The sequence below is a fragment of the Protopterus annectens genome, chromosome 2.part0 (genome assembly GCF_019279795.1).
Source record: "Protopterus annectens isolate FY-2018-M chromosome 2.part0, PAN1.0, whole genome shotgun sequence".
NCBI lineage: Eukaryota > Metazoa > Chordata > Ceratodontiformes > Protopteridae > Protopterus > Protopterus annectens.
This window is the reverse complement of record NC_056728.1, coordinates 1346062429-1346080223: the sequence shown is the minus strand read 5'-3', so window position 1 is coordinate 1346080223 and position 17795 is coordinate 1346062429. Positions and strand designations below refer to the sequence as shown.

Here is a 17795-nt window from a genome sequence, read left to right as displayed (position 1 = left end):
ACTGTTGTTAAAATAAACAGACAAGTTCAGCTTTCTCACATATAACTTCAAGTCTATTAAAGTTTTAGACACACTGCTCTTCTCTTAGGTATAAATGTCAGGTCTTTACTGACATATCTGCATGGGCCTGAGTTATAACTGTTAAAATTATATACGCTAAAATCCCCAGTACAATTTTTTTATAATAGACAAAGAATTAGATGCACATAAGTCACCTACCAGTTCCTCTGGTTCCTGTCCAAGGAATGGGACATCCTCCTCTGTCGTTGGTTCGGTGGATAATTCACAGACCTGTAGTTGTAATTCACCCTCTTGTTCCAGATTCGTTCCGACTGTCGCACCCCAGGCTGGTCCAAATGGGCCTGCTGATTAATGAAAACCTGGCCATTTTCATCTCCATGGTCAATATTCTCATTGTCAGAGAAGGAAATAGTCCTTTGTTGCCTTTTGGGTGGACTGGAGTATGCCTTATCATTTAAGTAATCAAGTCTGTCTCTTTCCATTTTGCGATTTTTCCATTGGTTTATGGCTATGCTCATGTTGTCTATTTCGGAAAAAAGTCTGTCATACTGCACTTTAAATTGATGAAAAGAATTATTTTGAATAATAGTTTCATCCATGGTCTTAATTACTGAATACAGCTCATCCATTTCTTTAGAATTATAACAGATCAACAGTTCCATTAGCTCACAGCCATGTCTGTCATATATACCGAGTAAATCTTTATGTAATGGTGAATTCTCCACTAAACCAGTAGGGTATTTCCAGTACTGAAGGCCATTTGGGACCTGCCTGCGCTTAATGCATTTTCTAAAATACACATTTCATGAAAAAGTTTACGATATCTGGTTAAAGTTCATGATACAGTGTTAAATTACCTTCAATAGCTGTTTGATGGGCCACACCTCCTGGAGTTGAAGGTACTGCTGAACTAAGCCACTGTTCCGGCCTCAAGTTGTTTATAACATTTTCAGTTGCAGATGAATTAGATACATTGTATCTTACTGCAGTCGGGGCTTGAAAATGTTCCTGTCTAGGTGAAACACGTCAAAAGATGAATTGGAAGGTTGTATATGTGAATTCAGCTCTCCTGAGCCATTCTGCAAGCCACCATTTACTGTGTTTTGCGAATGCATACCCATAATACAATTTTCTCAGCAGAACATTGTTTTCTATTAAACTTTCTACATATCACAAACATATCCCAAAATTAATCAATTATAGCTGTCAACAGTATTTTCTAAAACTACTTATCCCTTATCACCCTGCATCTACATCCAGGTTTTATCCTTCGCATGTTGTCATCATGGAAGCAATCTATTCTATATGCTTTAATACCTGCAGTTAAACATTATTAATATTTAATTCAATTGACTGTGCAAATGTTAACATTTATATTACATAGCAGAACATTTTTGAGGAAATTCTCATTCTGTGTACTTAACTTAGCCTTGCTTGTATTATTATATTCTCCTCTAACTGCCATATCCGTATGGTAAACAATGTCAAAGTTTTCACTTGGTTAAATGTAATCGCATGTAACAGTATGTAAAACTTTTTAAATAAAAAGGGATTTCTGACTCCTAGTCAATGCACGCATTCAGCCAACATTAGCATAATTCTGAAAAACATCTTTCTCAAGGCAAACTTTTCTTCAGCAAGGACTTACATCTTCATATACCCAATGCTTGTGGCATTAAACTTCCCCATTCATTCAAATAACATTATTTGACAGAAAGTTAATATTCCCTCAGATCACTGTTCAGATATATAATTGTCTTTTTCATAAGCATTCCTGGGTAATTAAACAGTTATCTATAAACAATCTTTCCTAAATGTCTTTTAATACAAATGTTTAGTCAAGCACCAAGATCATTTTGTTACTAATAATGTGATTTATATTTCATCATGTATTACAACATTTAAATAGTATAGATATGCTAGTATTTCCCAAATCTATTAAATTATTAAATGGGACCTAGAAAGCCTTGCAATTACAAGACTACATGAAGTGTTGAAAATCCAGATGAATTGTTTAAACTTCTACAAATTATGCTGTTCTAGTGTTGTTGGGAATTTTTCAGCAACATTGGAAGACACAATATTAACTGCTGAAATGGAAAATGTTAATTTATATTCTAATTACAAAAAAAGGGCAATGCCAAACAGTGCTTAAATTATGTAATAATTGTACTTTTTACACGTGCTAGTAAGGTAATGCTCAAGATCCTGCAAGCTAAAATCCAGCAAAACATGGACTGACCACTGGTACAAAATTGCCAACTTCCAATGGATAACATTGAAACAAGAAAGTTCCATAAAAACATTTACTTATGCTCTGCCGACTGCTTTAAAGTCTTTGACTATGTGGAGAATGACAAAGTGTGGCAAGATTCTTAGGGGAATGGGGTTACCCGTTATTCACTGCTTTTGCATTCTAAGGAAACCAAGTATGACATTATTGACTAGTTCTAGATCAGGGAAGGAGCATGACAATGCAGTATATCGTTACCCTACTTATTTACAGTATATCGTTACCCTACTTATTTACAGTATATCGTTACCCTACTTATTTACAGTATATCGTTACCCTACTTATTTAAAAAGATTAAATTCATCAATACTGAAGGAAATAGACTGTTAACTGGAAAGTTTAATAGTAAAACTAAAACTCTATTTCTTTGGCCATATAATGTGACTATGGGATTCATTACAGGACACTTATGTTGGGAAATGTCAAAGGTGAAAAAAGAAGGGGGCAGAAGTGGCTACGATGCTTGGATAGCATTAATAAAGTAATGACTATAATTATGCAAGAACTTGAAGCAGTTGTTGACAGACAGGCCTGATCTGATAAAGTCTTTGTGGTCAAGAGTTGGACTTAACTAAATGATTGAGCCACATCTCCCCTATTAAAGATTGACTCTAAGGTTTTCTACTCCCTCTCTGTTTATTTAACCACCTACAAGTCATATTCCTGGACATCAAGCTCATTCTATGTGCTGATGGCATGGTTATTTACTGAGTTTCTCCTCTTCACCTTAACAAAACCATCTTGAACAAAATCTCACCAACCTTAAAATTCAGGTCTTTAACCACAGCATATTAATTAATCTTGATTAAAAAAAAAACATGCATTCAGGTGAAACTTCTTGATAAAGTGAACAGCTAATGGCCTGTCAGTCACTGATCCAGCAGTACACCAAATAGATATTCTCTGAATTTGAGATATGTAGAGCTATGGTTAAATCCATCATTGTTCTTCACACATCCTATGGAATGAACTACATCAGAAATAAACATATTTCTCTTTGGACCCGGACAGTTTCCTTCTACCATTCACTAGGTGACAGGATGGCCAGTGAAAAAGGAATTTCCTTAGTAAAATTTGAAAATTCCTTCCCCCATTCCTGTCATCACATTCACCCCTTAAAAATAAGGTCTATATCACATAGTCGAAGTTTAATAACTTCGAACACGGAATGTTCGAACCATCCTGTTCGAAGTTAAAAAACTTTGACTATGGATAAAAAAAAAAAAGAAAACAAAATAAACTGTTATAAGCAGGGTGGCAAGCCCCCCCTGCACCCCCCACCCCTCCCCACTACTTATATATACCAACTCTGAGTTCGCACTGCATTGAACAAAACGGAAGCCTCCCTTTATGGAGATTTCCATTGAAATGCTTGAACTTATGCAAATTCAAACTTATGGTCTCGACCATATGAGGTTTGACCTTGCAGAACTTCGACTATCTGATAGGAGCCCTTAAAAATATCCTTAATAAAAAAAAAAAACAGTTAACCAAATCTGCATGTTTGTATAAGCATTCAGTGTTCAGCCATTATAGAAGCCAAATGGCTTTCTGTACAAAAATTACAGATCAGATCACTCCTCTTTAAACTGCTGCAATGCTAAGCCCAATCTTTCTTGGCCAGTAAACTAACCACTCATAAGTATTTATACCAGCTCAGACCTCATTGCTGGGGTGCTCAGATTTTCAGAAGTCCTGAAAATAAACTCTTCATAGCTACCCATGCATTCTTCATGACTGGGTCTAGAATGCAGGATTTCCTCCCTTCATCCCTGGGAATGAGATTGTAAGTCATAGCTGTCCTATTTAATACTCATCCTTTAACATACAGCTAAACACCACTGTTTTACTCACCCTGTAATCATTTACATCCTGTCATTTCTTCCCCGGCATCCTCTTCTCCTAAGATTTTACTGACAGAATTCCTCTGGAATTTCTACATGTATCTCTTTCTGTTGTTAACTAAAAATCTTGCTGGAAACTCTGCCAGAGAATACACAACCGAGTACGATGAACAGTTTATTAAAATAAATAATGTCTGTATGCTTTCAGACGAAAGTGCTTATTATTTCTTATAACTATAAATAAATGAATGAATAAAGAAAGAAAGACATACAGCTAGAAACCAGGCTAAAAATGAAGTGAGGTCATACAGGATGGGATTGGAAGGAGGTGGCATGAAACACATCTGATTATGCTGGGATTCTTTTGACTGTATGAGTTACACATTTCTATAAAAATCAGGAGTTAAAATGACATATAGGACTTTAGACATGTAACATGAAAAGAAATCCGTCTAGCTAATAGGAACGTATACAGTATGGTCTGCTGTCGTAGAGGTTTGGCTGTGGTAGCTATCAGGACTGCTTAGGGCATAGAGCATTCCCACACTTCTAAACACTATTACTAAATCCAAAAATATGCATTGCTTCCTTCTGCCTCTAGAGTTCTTTCCCATTCTGAAACATATTGGTGTGCTAAATGTCTGAATGCCACATTGATTGCATTAGGAAATGACTTTTAATGATTTTCATTCCTTCTGGAGAAAGATTTCTTTTTGTGATAGAAATTAGGTTTCTAGGTTGCTTGCCTTCTTCAGCTGAAGAAGTGTGTATAGGGGATGCATTTTCCTCCTAAACTGTTGTTTTGGTGGCTATTTCCCAGTGCTTGTAGTTACAATAAGTGTGAATATCGGAAACTGATTCCACCACCAAATAAACATAGGATCATAGGATCATAGGAGACTGATTACTAGACTATGGACCCAGAGGTCATTTTAAGCCATTTCAACCCAATGTAATACCATAGAAGTGTTAGTCAATACCCAAGATTACATTTAGTGATGACATGTGCAGGAGGGTTATGGGTGCTATCCCCGGTAAGAATTTTCGGTGTACCATCCACTTGTCAAAGTTCCTCTTGAACAGTGTCATAGAGATGCTCTGTTTCACATGAATTGGTAGCCTGTTCCAAAGAAAAAAAGCTTAATGATGCCACTAGCCACCACAAATGAGTGGTGCAGAGCAATATTTACTGTCTTGGAAGTTACTATTTTATCTGCTTTTTTTTTTTTTTCTCAAAAATTCAAAGTGAAAAACTGAAAGGTGACAGAGGTGCCATTGCATTTGCCATCCTCCCTAAGTTCATAAGTGGTTATCAGACATATTATGCAGGAAACCATTGAGAAGCTTATCTTAATTTCTCAACTACTCCAGAGCACTTCCCAGTTAAGTGACTTCATCAAAGTCACACAGCAAGCTGAGGGAGTCAAATCCTAGAACTACAGGAAATATCTCATTAACAGTTCATAGACTTAATCCTCTGTCATATCTGCCAGACATCAAAACCTAAAGACAATGATGGCAAGTAAATTCTTCTTCTTCTTTCGGCTTTTCTTGGTTAGGGGTTGCCACAGCGGATCATCTGTCTGCTCATGATTGGCAGTGGAGTTTTACAGTATCGAGTTGCCAGCCCGGCGCCCAACCTTCTACAGAAGGCACACACATGCACACACTCACACCTAGGGCCAATTTAGAGTGTCCAATCGACTTACTGCATGTCTTTGGAATGTAGGAGGAAACTGGAGCACCTGGAGGAAACCCACGCGACCACAGGGAGGACATGCAGACTCCGCACAGAAGGCATCCCAGCCGAGAATCGAACCAGAGAACCTCTTGCTGTGAGGCGGCAATGTTAATCGCTGCAATACCATGGCCGCCCTAATGATGGCAAGTAAATATTGGATTAAAATTGTCTTGTATTATTGTTATGGAGCTCACCATCTCTGTGCAGAACCCTTACCATATTGGCAGTTTTTTCTCTTTTCAACTTCCTTGACAGGTATACCTGCTACGCTTTGAGATTCTCTTTTTTAGTGAAGTAGATGCCTCTCTATCTGCAGATACATTATGATTTATTAGAAACAGCAGTCAAGCACCTGGAGGAAAGACTTCAAGCAATACACTAAAACTGATTCATACTAATACTACACCCCAGGTGTCAGTTCCTCTTACACCTGTCATTCAAGCATCTACACTCTTAGCACTGACTTTGCAGGCTTGGCATGGCATTTTCTGATTTAGTACCTATTTACTGGCCAAACACCTATTTATCAAAAACAAAAAAGAATACTTCCAGGCTATCTAAGACCAACATAAACTAAACCCCAAGAAATTTTGGGAAGCAATCAACTCCCTACTCCACCCTGGATCTAACAACAATCCATGTCCAAACCCAGAAAAAACTCCATCTGATATAGCCTCCCTCTTTAACACTTATTGCATCGACACCATAAAAATACTTCCCACCACCTTCCCACCTACTAATGCCGACTTGCCAGGTACTCCATCTTTGCACTCCCCTACAAATCCTCTATGTTCTTTCACATTAACACCCATTCCCACCTTCAATATCAAAAAAATTCTTCACAAACTCAAGCCCTGTACCAACACCCCTGATAACTTACCTGTAGAATACTTACAACTCTCAGCCCCATCCATTGCATATCCTATCAGCATCCTCCTAAACAAATCCATTCAGGAATCCTGCATACTTGATATCTGGAAAAAAGCATTTATTCTACCACTTCACAAAAGAGGCAATAACTGACATCTCAAATTTCCACCCCATTGCCATTCTCTCTCCAATCTCAAAAGTTCTAGAGAAATGTATTCATACTCAGCTCCTCAGTAACCTGATACAACACCAAATCCTCTCTCCCACTCAACATGGCTTTAGGCCAGGACATAGTACTAACACAGCCCTTATTTCCTTCCTCGACACAGTAAACAGAGCTCAAGATGCTGGACGCTTAGTCTCAGCATTATTCCTAGATCTTTCAAAGGCATTTGACACTATATCACACTCCCTCCTGGTTAATAAACTTGATAATCTTGGGCTATCTCCATCTACCCTACAATGGTTTACTAACTATCTCAGTAACAGGCAGCAATCTACTGAATGGCTACATGCTTCCTACCCTTTCATAACCACAAATACAGGTGTCCCCCAAGGATCAATACTGGGACTCCTCTTATTCAGCATATTTGTCAATAACTTTCATTCTTCTCTCATCCATACCACTGTCATCCAATATGCAGATGACTCAACTATCATCTGCTCTGCTAAATCTACCTCCACTGTTTAGCATCTCACCCAAAAAGCATTTACTTCCACTGAAATCTGGATGTCTCACAACCATCTCGCTCTCAACTCCAATAAAACAAAACTTTTAATATTTACCCCCACAAAACCCAGCTCTGTTGACAAGTCACTATTTACCATTCTGTCCTAAAATAACACCATTATTAAAGTCATCCCCAGTATCAAATTACTAAGAGTCATCATTGATGACAAATTAACATTCAGCTTTCACATCTACAGTAACATAAAAAAAATAAGCATCAGAAACTAGGTGCCCTGTATAGGCCCAACTATTTTCTCAGTCTCACCGCAAAAAAGGCTCTGGCCTCATCCCTCCTTCTTCCAACACTTCTATACGATGCTATCCTCACAAATCTACAGTCCTCCTTGCAAACAAAATTAGACTCTTGCTATAACAAAGTTGCCAGATTTGCCACAAATGCTAAATATTCTACCCATCACTGTTCCTCTCTGCATCAACTAAATTGACTAGAATCCCAACACTATCTCACATTCTTACAATTAACTACAGCCCACATGCTCATCTACCACCCAGAAACCTGTCCTTCTCTCTCTCCCATACTGACTATGTACCATCCAAACCGGCCCCTTAGGTCCGAAAACAAAATGTTACTATCAGTAGAGAAACCTAAGCTCTCAGCCAGCCAAATGTTGTATTCCTACTATGTCTCTAAGGCATGGAATAATCTCCCTCCATCACTCAGAGCAATCAGCAACCTGACCTCCTTTAAAAAAATCCCTCAAACTGCATCTCTCCTCTAAATGGCTACGCTCCTGTTCCCAAACACACAACCCCAACTCCAGATTTCTCCTCCCAGTGATATACCTCTAACTATCGCATAATTTCCTTCATTCTGCCTACCTAATGCTTCCCTGTCACTTTCACTGGTCCTATCCATCTTCTCCTCTGCACTCATATCTCCTGCTATATTCACTCTGTATTTAGTCTCCTCTCAGCTATGCACCTCCAGATATATTACTTTCATGTGATCTTGAATATATTCTATGCACCATTGTAAATATCATTCACAAACACCTTCACTGAAATATATGTCAGTCATTATTTCTATATGTCAATGATTGTATTTTTTCTTGCACAGTGGCTTCTGTTACCAGATTCATGCAATGTAATTGTACTGTATGATTTTTTTTCTGTCTATGTGATTACATGTGATCGTATTCTCTTTGTATGTATATGTGATTATATTCTCTTTCTATGTATCTTTGTGGAGCTTTACTCCCTGGGTCTCCAATGAAAATGGGCTCATTTCAGGCCCAGTGGACTTTCCTGGTTAACAAATGCAATAAATAAATAAATACATAAATAAATACTGGTGTTAGCTTGACAAGCTCCTTGTATCAGACCTTACACATTTAATTCTGAAAGCAAACTGGTACAAGGTTAAGTTCATATTCAAATGTCAGAATGTGGTGGAGATGAACAGATAATGAGGTGATTAATTAACATTTACCTCTGGAGAGAGCACATTCACATTCCTGAGAGAATTATTCTTCTAACATGTTTAAATGGATAAAATTATCTAAAGTAATGATTTCTTTGGGTAGCTTGTTTCAGGAAGATGGGTCAGGTTTACAAAAAGATTTTTCACAGATGGAAAGAGGAAAAAGTGGGTCTGGGTAATCTAAGATGGCAAAATGAGTTTCTTGTATAAAGTTTTTTTTTTTCAAGTGTGTATCTTTCTTTGATGGCGAATGTGTGGAGAAGGTAAGTGCCCTGGTGGTGACAGGAGTCAGACTGATTTTGGAATGGATATACAATGATGTTCATTTACTATTGATAGATAATTAAATCTAGGCATCTTATTTTCAATAAGACTGATTTTGGAATGGATATACAATGATGTTCATTTACTATTGATAGATAATTAAATCTAGGCATCTTATTTTCAATGTTTTTAATAATGTAGTTATATGCTGACAAAGGAGCAATAATGGGTAAAGTATATTCAAGTATTTGGTGTTAATAGCTTGACTGGAATAGCACAATGAGCTTTGATGGGAAGAAAAATAAAGCACTGAAGGGAAATTTGAGTTGTTGAAGAACCTTAGTCATCTTTGATTCAATGTGATTTTGGAAGGAATGGACATTGTCCGAGATTTAGGTATTTTTGTTCTTAGCACATGGTAACACATTTCTAAAAGGGTTGGTAATTTGTGGGTTGATAATGTTTGTAAGCCCGTTTGGTGTGTCAGCAACCATTACGGTTGATTTGTTTGTGTAGACTGTAGATCAGAATGTTTGATATACCTTTAAGAAGCTTTCCAGTGAGTCAGCACATGCATATAAGTATTGCGCACATGCAAGCAAGAGTGCCATTTTGAGTGAGCAGTCAGAGTGAGAGCATGCAAGTATGTAGTTAGTCAGTTAGTTAGACAGTTCATTTAAGTTCAATGTTCTTGCTATCCATCCTGATGAATTTGTATACAGTAAACTGCTTAGAAGAACACCCATGCCTCAACATCTTCTTAATGCACATAAGAAGAGCAATGTAGTGTCAGAAGTGTCCAAATAATGTTCTTTTAATGCTTCTGCTCCCAGTGATGGGGCCAATAGGGGCGCCCGATGTCACCAATTGTACTTAGTGTCAGAAGTGGAATTCAGAGTTACAGCCATGGTTAAAGATGAAGGAATATATAGGAGTGGATCATCTCTACTGCTCAAATGACTCACAAAACAGGTCAGAAACAAATTCCAGGTACTGAAATTACTTAAATGATTTCTTTTGCTACAAATATTGTTAATTATATATTTTTTTCCTCTTACAGCTGCTGTTCTCAAATTCCCAGTGAGCACACCTGACTAACTAATCCTGCTTAACTGGATCTCCCACCCCTTTGCAGCTTCCTCATGGCAACAAATACAAGACTTCAAGTCTCACCTGCAGGGAAACTATTAGTTTCAGTAATCTTCCTGGTGTACTAGGCAAGTTTATGTGTAGTGAAACACTTTAGTGCTTATTTGACTAGTGGCATGCTCACTAACTCAAATAAATATTGTTGGACTCCCCTCCCTTTTCCATTGAACTTTCTCCCTCCATTCTTCTTTTCTTTTTAGCAACTGTTAATACCAAGAGATGTAAAACTGTACAGAACTAATAAAGCAGCATATGTTAGGTTGCTATTACCTGCATAAGTTTCTTACCTCAAAGAACTGCCTACTCTTAACTGCTCCTCTGTCTAGCGGCACACATTGCTAACTGATTGTTTCTACTGTGGCCTGGCAAGCTGCCTCAAAGTTTCTGCCTGCTTCATTCACCCTCACTTCACTCAGGGTTAATATGCTCTGCTACCCTACCCCCATTCCCACACACCCCCACATCAATTACATTTGTAACTGGGTCTATGATATAGCAGCGAACAATCAAAAGATCAAACACTGTTATATCAAACCCAAAATAGCGAAAATGTAAATGAACGAACTACCAGAATAGCGATTTTTTTCCCAGGTAAAAAAATCGCTGTTCCCCCCACAAAAAAAACACACTAAACACTATTTTAAGTGGGGGGCATTGCCACCCACAACCCCCTACTTAAATATACCAACTCCGAGATTGCACTACAGTGCCGAAAATGGCAAAGTGATGGAAGCGGCCATTAGACTTCTTTCCCAGGGAAAGAATTCGCTTAAAAGCTGCTTTGTCATTTTGCGTTTTCGACATTTACAGTTCGACCAAGATGCATTCGACAGAATGCGTTTTCAGTCTTCTGATAGGAACCCTTTGTAACTAACCATCTTAACCCCACCCTCCCTGATCCCCAACTTCCTGTACACTCCAATCAATCACAACCTACCTCTCTTAAAATAACCCCACCCACCTCTCTATTCACTATACCTCACTCCTCCAACTCTTACTCACTGCTCTCATCCCTCCTTTTCAAGCTTATTATTACCATACACCTTCACTTTATCAAACATCTACCCCTTTTCATATTCTTCTCATCCTTCAATCTGTTCCTTCCTCACTTCTTATCCTTTCATCTTCTTCTTCTTCTTCTTCTCCTAAACAACCACACTTCCTACCACATTCCTACATCTTCCACAAACTTATTCTCCTCTTCTCTCACCTTCTCTCATAACGCAGTTTACACCAACAGCCACCACACCTCTCTCTTTTCACCTGCACTCTTTTCATGTACCAAATTCAATCTCTCCAAAATCAAACTGTCTCCAAATTTCCCCTCATTCCACAAAATTAAACAGAAAATTCACTCACCCTACCCCTATACATCACTTCTCTTCCTCCCACTAAACATCCTTCAACTCTCAGGTGACATTCACCCAAACCCTGGTCCACACTTTAATTCATCAAGTCCTAGCTATATCTCACAAACACTTCAGCAGGTACCTAAACCTAGTCTCAAACATCTCTCCTTCTATTCAATCAACATCCATAACATTCTTAACAAGATAAGTGAATTCCACACCTGGATAGCCCAGTACTCCCTCAACATAATCAATATCTCTGAAACATGGCTAAAACCACATAATGTATACAAAGAATCTCCCGCCAGTTACAACATTCTACACCTGGACAGAATGCACAAAAAAAGGTGGAGGCATTGCCATTATGTACTCTCACCTCCTATCCATATCTCTCCCAATTAACCCGCACCCCTCCTTTCACCCAGCAGAATTCATTACTGCCAACTGCAAACTCAACAATCTTAAAACTCTAACCATAGTTGCCATCTGTATACCCCATGGAGAGAACATACCCCTATTAGAACAAACCCTACAGTGAATGTATGACAATATACATAATGAAACAATAATACTAGGTGATGTTAACATCAAGTTGGCTCACTCTCATCTTTAACTCTCCCACCACCAGCATAAACCTATACGGATACACCCAACTTATCTCTTCACCCACTTTTCTTCATAAACCCACAAATACCTGCTCTATCTTGGATTGTATACTTATATCTAAGCCTGACCTCTATCTCCACCCTGAATCCCTACCAGACACAATTAGTGACCACTCCCCAATACATGTCCAAAGATTCTCCCCCCACCTCTCTAGACCTCATAAATTTAAAGAGTGTCAAATGCTAACTAACATCAATGCAGATATATTTAGTAATTCTCTCTCTGCTATTGACTGGTCTTTTCTCTCTTCCCTTCCTCTAGATGAAGCTATCCTTCAACTGAACTCCATCTTCCTAAACATTCTGAACTCCATTGCCCCTCCCAGAACTGTCAGAGTCAAATCACAACGTTCCCCCTTGGCTATCCAACTCTACTTGGTCTCTTATCCATAACAGAGATTGTGCATGGAAACTCTAGACTAAGACCAAATCTCCCGTACACTACCAACAATATAGGGAACTCCAAAATTTAACTGAAAAACACATAAACTCTGACAAAAGAACTACTACCTCTCACTCCAAGATACTGAAACCAGAAGCCCTAAAACATTTTGGAATTCTGGCAATAATATTCTCCACCCAGGAAATCCTTCGACCTCCAACTCCTGCCCCAATAATACAACCCTTGAAACTGCTTCAATTTTCAATTCATGCATCATAGATACTATCAGCAAACTTATGCAAACTGTCCACCCAGCCAGCTCCACACTCCCTACTACCCCCAACTGCAAAAAAGTCCTTTCCTCACTAAAACCCATTCCAACCAGCTACGTCAAAAAAACTCATCAAACTAAAACCCTGTTCTCCTTCAGCCGACAACCTACTACCTCTCTTCCTAAAAGCTGCTGTTGACTTCATAGCATATCCTGTTTCCGTCCTCATAAAAAACACTCAATTAGTGAAACTACTGTTCCTGCCCTCTGAAAAAAGTTCCACACCCTCTAATTATCATTCTATTGCCATACTCTCTCCCCGCTCTAAAATTCTTGAGCACTGTGTTTATAAACAAATCTCAGTTTATCTTACTTGTGAAAACCTAATTACCCTTGCTCAACATGGCTTCTGCCCCCACCACAGCACCACTACTGCACTTATTTCCTTTTCTAACTCCATCTCTCTAGCTAGAGACAATGATAAACTAGAGTCCTGCATCTTTTTAGATATCTCCAAAACCTTACTAAGAACCAACTCATACTAAACCCTAAAAAGATAAAACTTATTTTCTTCTTCCCCAAATCCCCTTACCATGTTAAATCCTCATTCACCATCTCTTCCCTCAACAACACTATGATCATAGCTGAATCCCACACTAAACTATTTGGAGTAATAGTGGATGATCAACTAGAATTTGACCTTCATGTACGTAATTGCATCAAGAAAACCCACCAAAAGCTTGGTTTACTCTATAGAAACAAATGGTTTCTCACACCCAGCTCCAGGATCTCACTAGACCAAGCCTACCTTCTCCCCAACCTTTTTTCACAGCTCTCAAATTTTAACCAAATTACAGTCCTCACTACTTTCCAAACTTGAAACCACCTACAACAAAATTGCTAGATTTGCAGCCAATCTGCCCTCAATATCACACCACTATCATGCTCTCCAGGCACTCAGCTGGCTAGAGTTTCCAAACCAACTCTTAGTTACCCAACTTCTCATTATCCATACTATTTTGAATAAGCCCTTCTCTTGCCTTAGAATTTCCTCACTTGTCTCCCTCTATAAGCCCCCTCAATGCCTCAGAAGCTCTGACCAATGTCTCTTACAAAATCACAAACCTAAAGAATCTATTGGACAAAATCTCTACAGCTACTTTCATGCTCTTGCACGGAACAAGCTCCCATGATGCTTAGAAACATTTCCTACATCCATGAATTCAAGAAAACTCTCAAAAGGTACCTTAATAGCACATGGATTTCCCTCTGTAATCATCCCACATGAACCCAGCCCTTTTTCTATCACTATCCTCTCTATTCCTCCCTTCCCTACTACCATAACTCTCTTAACAACTGCTCTATATTGTACAATTACCCTCTGAAGATAACCCAATGTGTAATGTAAATTCATTCAAATGTTTTATTGTATATTTCTTTGCTATGTTTTTTCTTCAGTGCTATAATGCCTCTTACTATATTGTACTGTGGAGCTTTATCTACATTTGGTTAACTGTTTTATTGTATATTTTGCTCAGATGGACTATCCCGGTTAACAAATCTCAAATAAATAAATAAATAAATAAATAAAAAACAAAGCACTCTGAACACTCAAAGCAAATTTCTTATTAAACAAAATGTCCAAAACTGTGACATATTGATAAAAATAAGTGAAATAATTACGGAAAAGTTTGAAACAATATCCAAATCACATAAAATATGCATAATAGGGGAAAACAACTGTATTTTTTCACTATATACTACTTTTTCATATTAACTAAAGCTATTCACAGTATCCGAAGTGTGCAAAGTGTTTGCAAGTGTGTGTAGTATTACAGTGGAGTTATTCCACAAAGTGCAGTTATTTCAAAGAATATTTCACAAAGTACAGTTAAGTTATTTCAATGTATATTTAACAAAGTACAATTGTTACAAAAGCATATTTTGCAGAATACAGTATTTTGAAGAGTTTATTGTGCATTTGAATATAATTACAAGTACCTGGTGTGTGTACATGTTCGTACATAATTACAAGGGGCCATTTTACATTGTGTTTTACTATAATCTGTGGGCATGGCAGAAGGTTTTCACAGACCTGCACCCGCAGAAAATTGGAGAGTGTTTGAGCAGGAATGTGATATTTTCATACAGGCTTCTTTTTCTGAGAAAAATGCATGTACAAAAGCATTTATTCTGCTTAATGTAGCTGGTTCAGGGGCCATTGAAAGAGAACATTCATTTGTGTATGCATCTGCTGTGTTTGCAGAGGAAGGAGAAGACTGCCATATAGTGATACCAGCTGAAACAATGGAAGACCCAGAGTGCTTAAAATGTAAATTTAGAAAAATGTGTAACCCCCAAATGAATATTATAATCGAAATGCACTTATTTTGCACAAGGGATCAAAAGTCTGGGGAAACTTCTGCAGCATATATAACTAACTTGAGTAATAAGGCTAAAATGTGCAGATTTGGTGATGTGAGAGATGAATTGATAAAAGACAGGCTTGTGTGTGGTATTAATAATGACACAGTGAGAAAGATTTTGCTTTAAGACAGTAACATAACTTTGAATAATGCCATTGAGATTTGTCAGATATATGATCTTACAGACAGACACACAAATATGCTTACAAATTAGAATAGCTGTGGAAGGCACAGTGACAAACCTCATGTTGATAGTATGCAGCATGTGGTTAAAAGAAACAGGCCCAAGCACATGGCACCTACTGCAGGTCCTATAACAGTCCCTGGGAAACCCTGAGTCTTTCCAGCAAATTCCTGGACATGCTCAGTGAAGCATAAGTGTGGATCAGCAAATCAAAACATGTGCCCCCACCCAGCTTCATAGTCTACTACTGTAATTGTGGTGGTAATCATGAGCCCAAAAGAGAAACGTGCTTAGTTTTTGATCAGCAGTGTCACTCTTGCAATAAGTGGAATCATTTCAAAAGTTTTTTTAAAATAAAATAAGGCACATTCTTTTATTACAAGAGGACATTCCAAGAGGCAAGTTGATCAATTAGAAAGCCACAACCCTACTTTTTATGCTGATGGTGTGTCTGTGCTTGGTGAAACAGTCAATGCAGTACTTTTGTACTGTTTGGATTAATGGGAGTCCTGTACAGCTCAAAGTAGGTACTGTTTCAAAGTACAATGTTATGTCAGCAGAAACATTTGCTAGAGTAAAGCTACAGAGCAGCTTGATTTGATGGAGTATGCGAAGCTTGTTGCTTATGGTGGTGAAATGATTCAAACCAAAGGCTCAGTACTGCTTTCATGTTACTATGCTTGGAATAGCTATGACTTGCAGTTTTTTGTAGTTAAGAGACATGCAGTCATTGGTGTGCTTCAAAGATAGTTTGAAAATGGGACTGATTTCACTTAATGAAGAGATTCACCATGTATGTCTGCATGACAATAGCTCAAATTCCACCCAAACTATATTTTCTGAGTATGCTGATATTTTTGTAGACAAACTAGGCAAATTATAGTTGTGTACTCTATGAAGTTAGACCCAGTGGTCAGCCCAGTTATTATACCAGAACGGAAAGTTTCAGTAGCTATGCAGGGTAGAGTCAAAGCTGAGCTAGACAAAATGGTGCAGCTAAGTGCAATTTGTCCAGTAGAAGAACCTACTGAATGCGTATCCTCCATGGTAGTAGCTAATAAGAAAAGCCTGGATGATATTAGATTATGTATTGATCCAAGAGATCTGAACAAAGCACTGAAAAGGCCTCATCATCCCATGCACACAGTCCAAAAAGTTGATGCGTTATGCCAAGTGCCACTTTTTTTCTGTCGTAGATGCAAAGATTTCATTTTGGCGAATTTTTCTTGACTGAAAATCTTCATTGCTAATCATGTTTGGTAAGCCATTTGGAAGACACAGATTTCTGAGAATGCCATTTGGAATAAATTCTGGCAGTGAAGTCTTTCAGTGTGTGCTGCAGCAATTTTTTTCTGGCTATCCCTGTGCTATTATGGTAGATGATATTCTAGTGGGAGACAATGGTGAAGTTGAATATGACAGAAATCTCAAGAAAGTTCTGGAAGAGCATGTGAACTTAATCTTAAGCTGAATCCTCAGAAATGCAAATTCAGGCTATGAGAAGTTACTTATGTTGGTCACTTGTTTACCAGTTCAGGCTTATGACCAGATCCTTCCAAGCAAACAGCAATTCTCGAGATGCCAGCTTCAGACAATGTCCAAGCCCTACAACATTTTCTTGGCATGATCAACTAGCTAGGAAAGTTCATTCCAGATTTAAGCCAACTTTCAGCACCGCTAAGAGAGCTGACATGCAAAGATGTAATTTGGTCATGGTCAGAACAGCACCAAAGAGTATTTGATGTCCTGAAACAGAAAATTGCTAACCCACCAACTCTCAGCTACTATGATGCTCACAAACCAGTTACTCTTTCCTGTGATGCTTCTAATTTTGTTCTAGGTGCAATCATTCTTCAGGAGGGTAGACCAGTAGCCTATGCTTCGAGAACTCTTACCCAGACTGAGATGCAGTATACCCAGATTGAGGAAGAGCTTTTGGCAACTGTGTTTGCAGGTTCAACGTTTCATGATTATATTTATGGTTGACTTATCCAGATTGAAACTGATCACCAACCTCTAGTTACTATTTTGAGAAAGCCTATGTATACAGCTCCAGCCAGACTGCAATGTATGATGCTCAAATTGCAAAAGTATGATTTCAATCTTGTTTACACAAAAGGCAAACCTCTTTATCTTGCTGATACCTTATCCAGATCACCCAGAAA

At 38.2% G+C, this 17795-nt stretch overlaps 1 protein-coding gene across 1 annotated transcript in view; it reads right to left on the bottom strand.

The window, feature by feature from the left end:
• Nucleotides 1-17795, bottom strand: part of TRPC3 (transient receptor potential cation channel subfamily C member 3) — a 1904470-nt gene that overhangs the window by 402234 nt on the left and 1484441 nt on the right. The window lies entirely within an intron of this gene.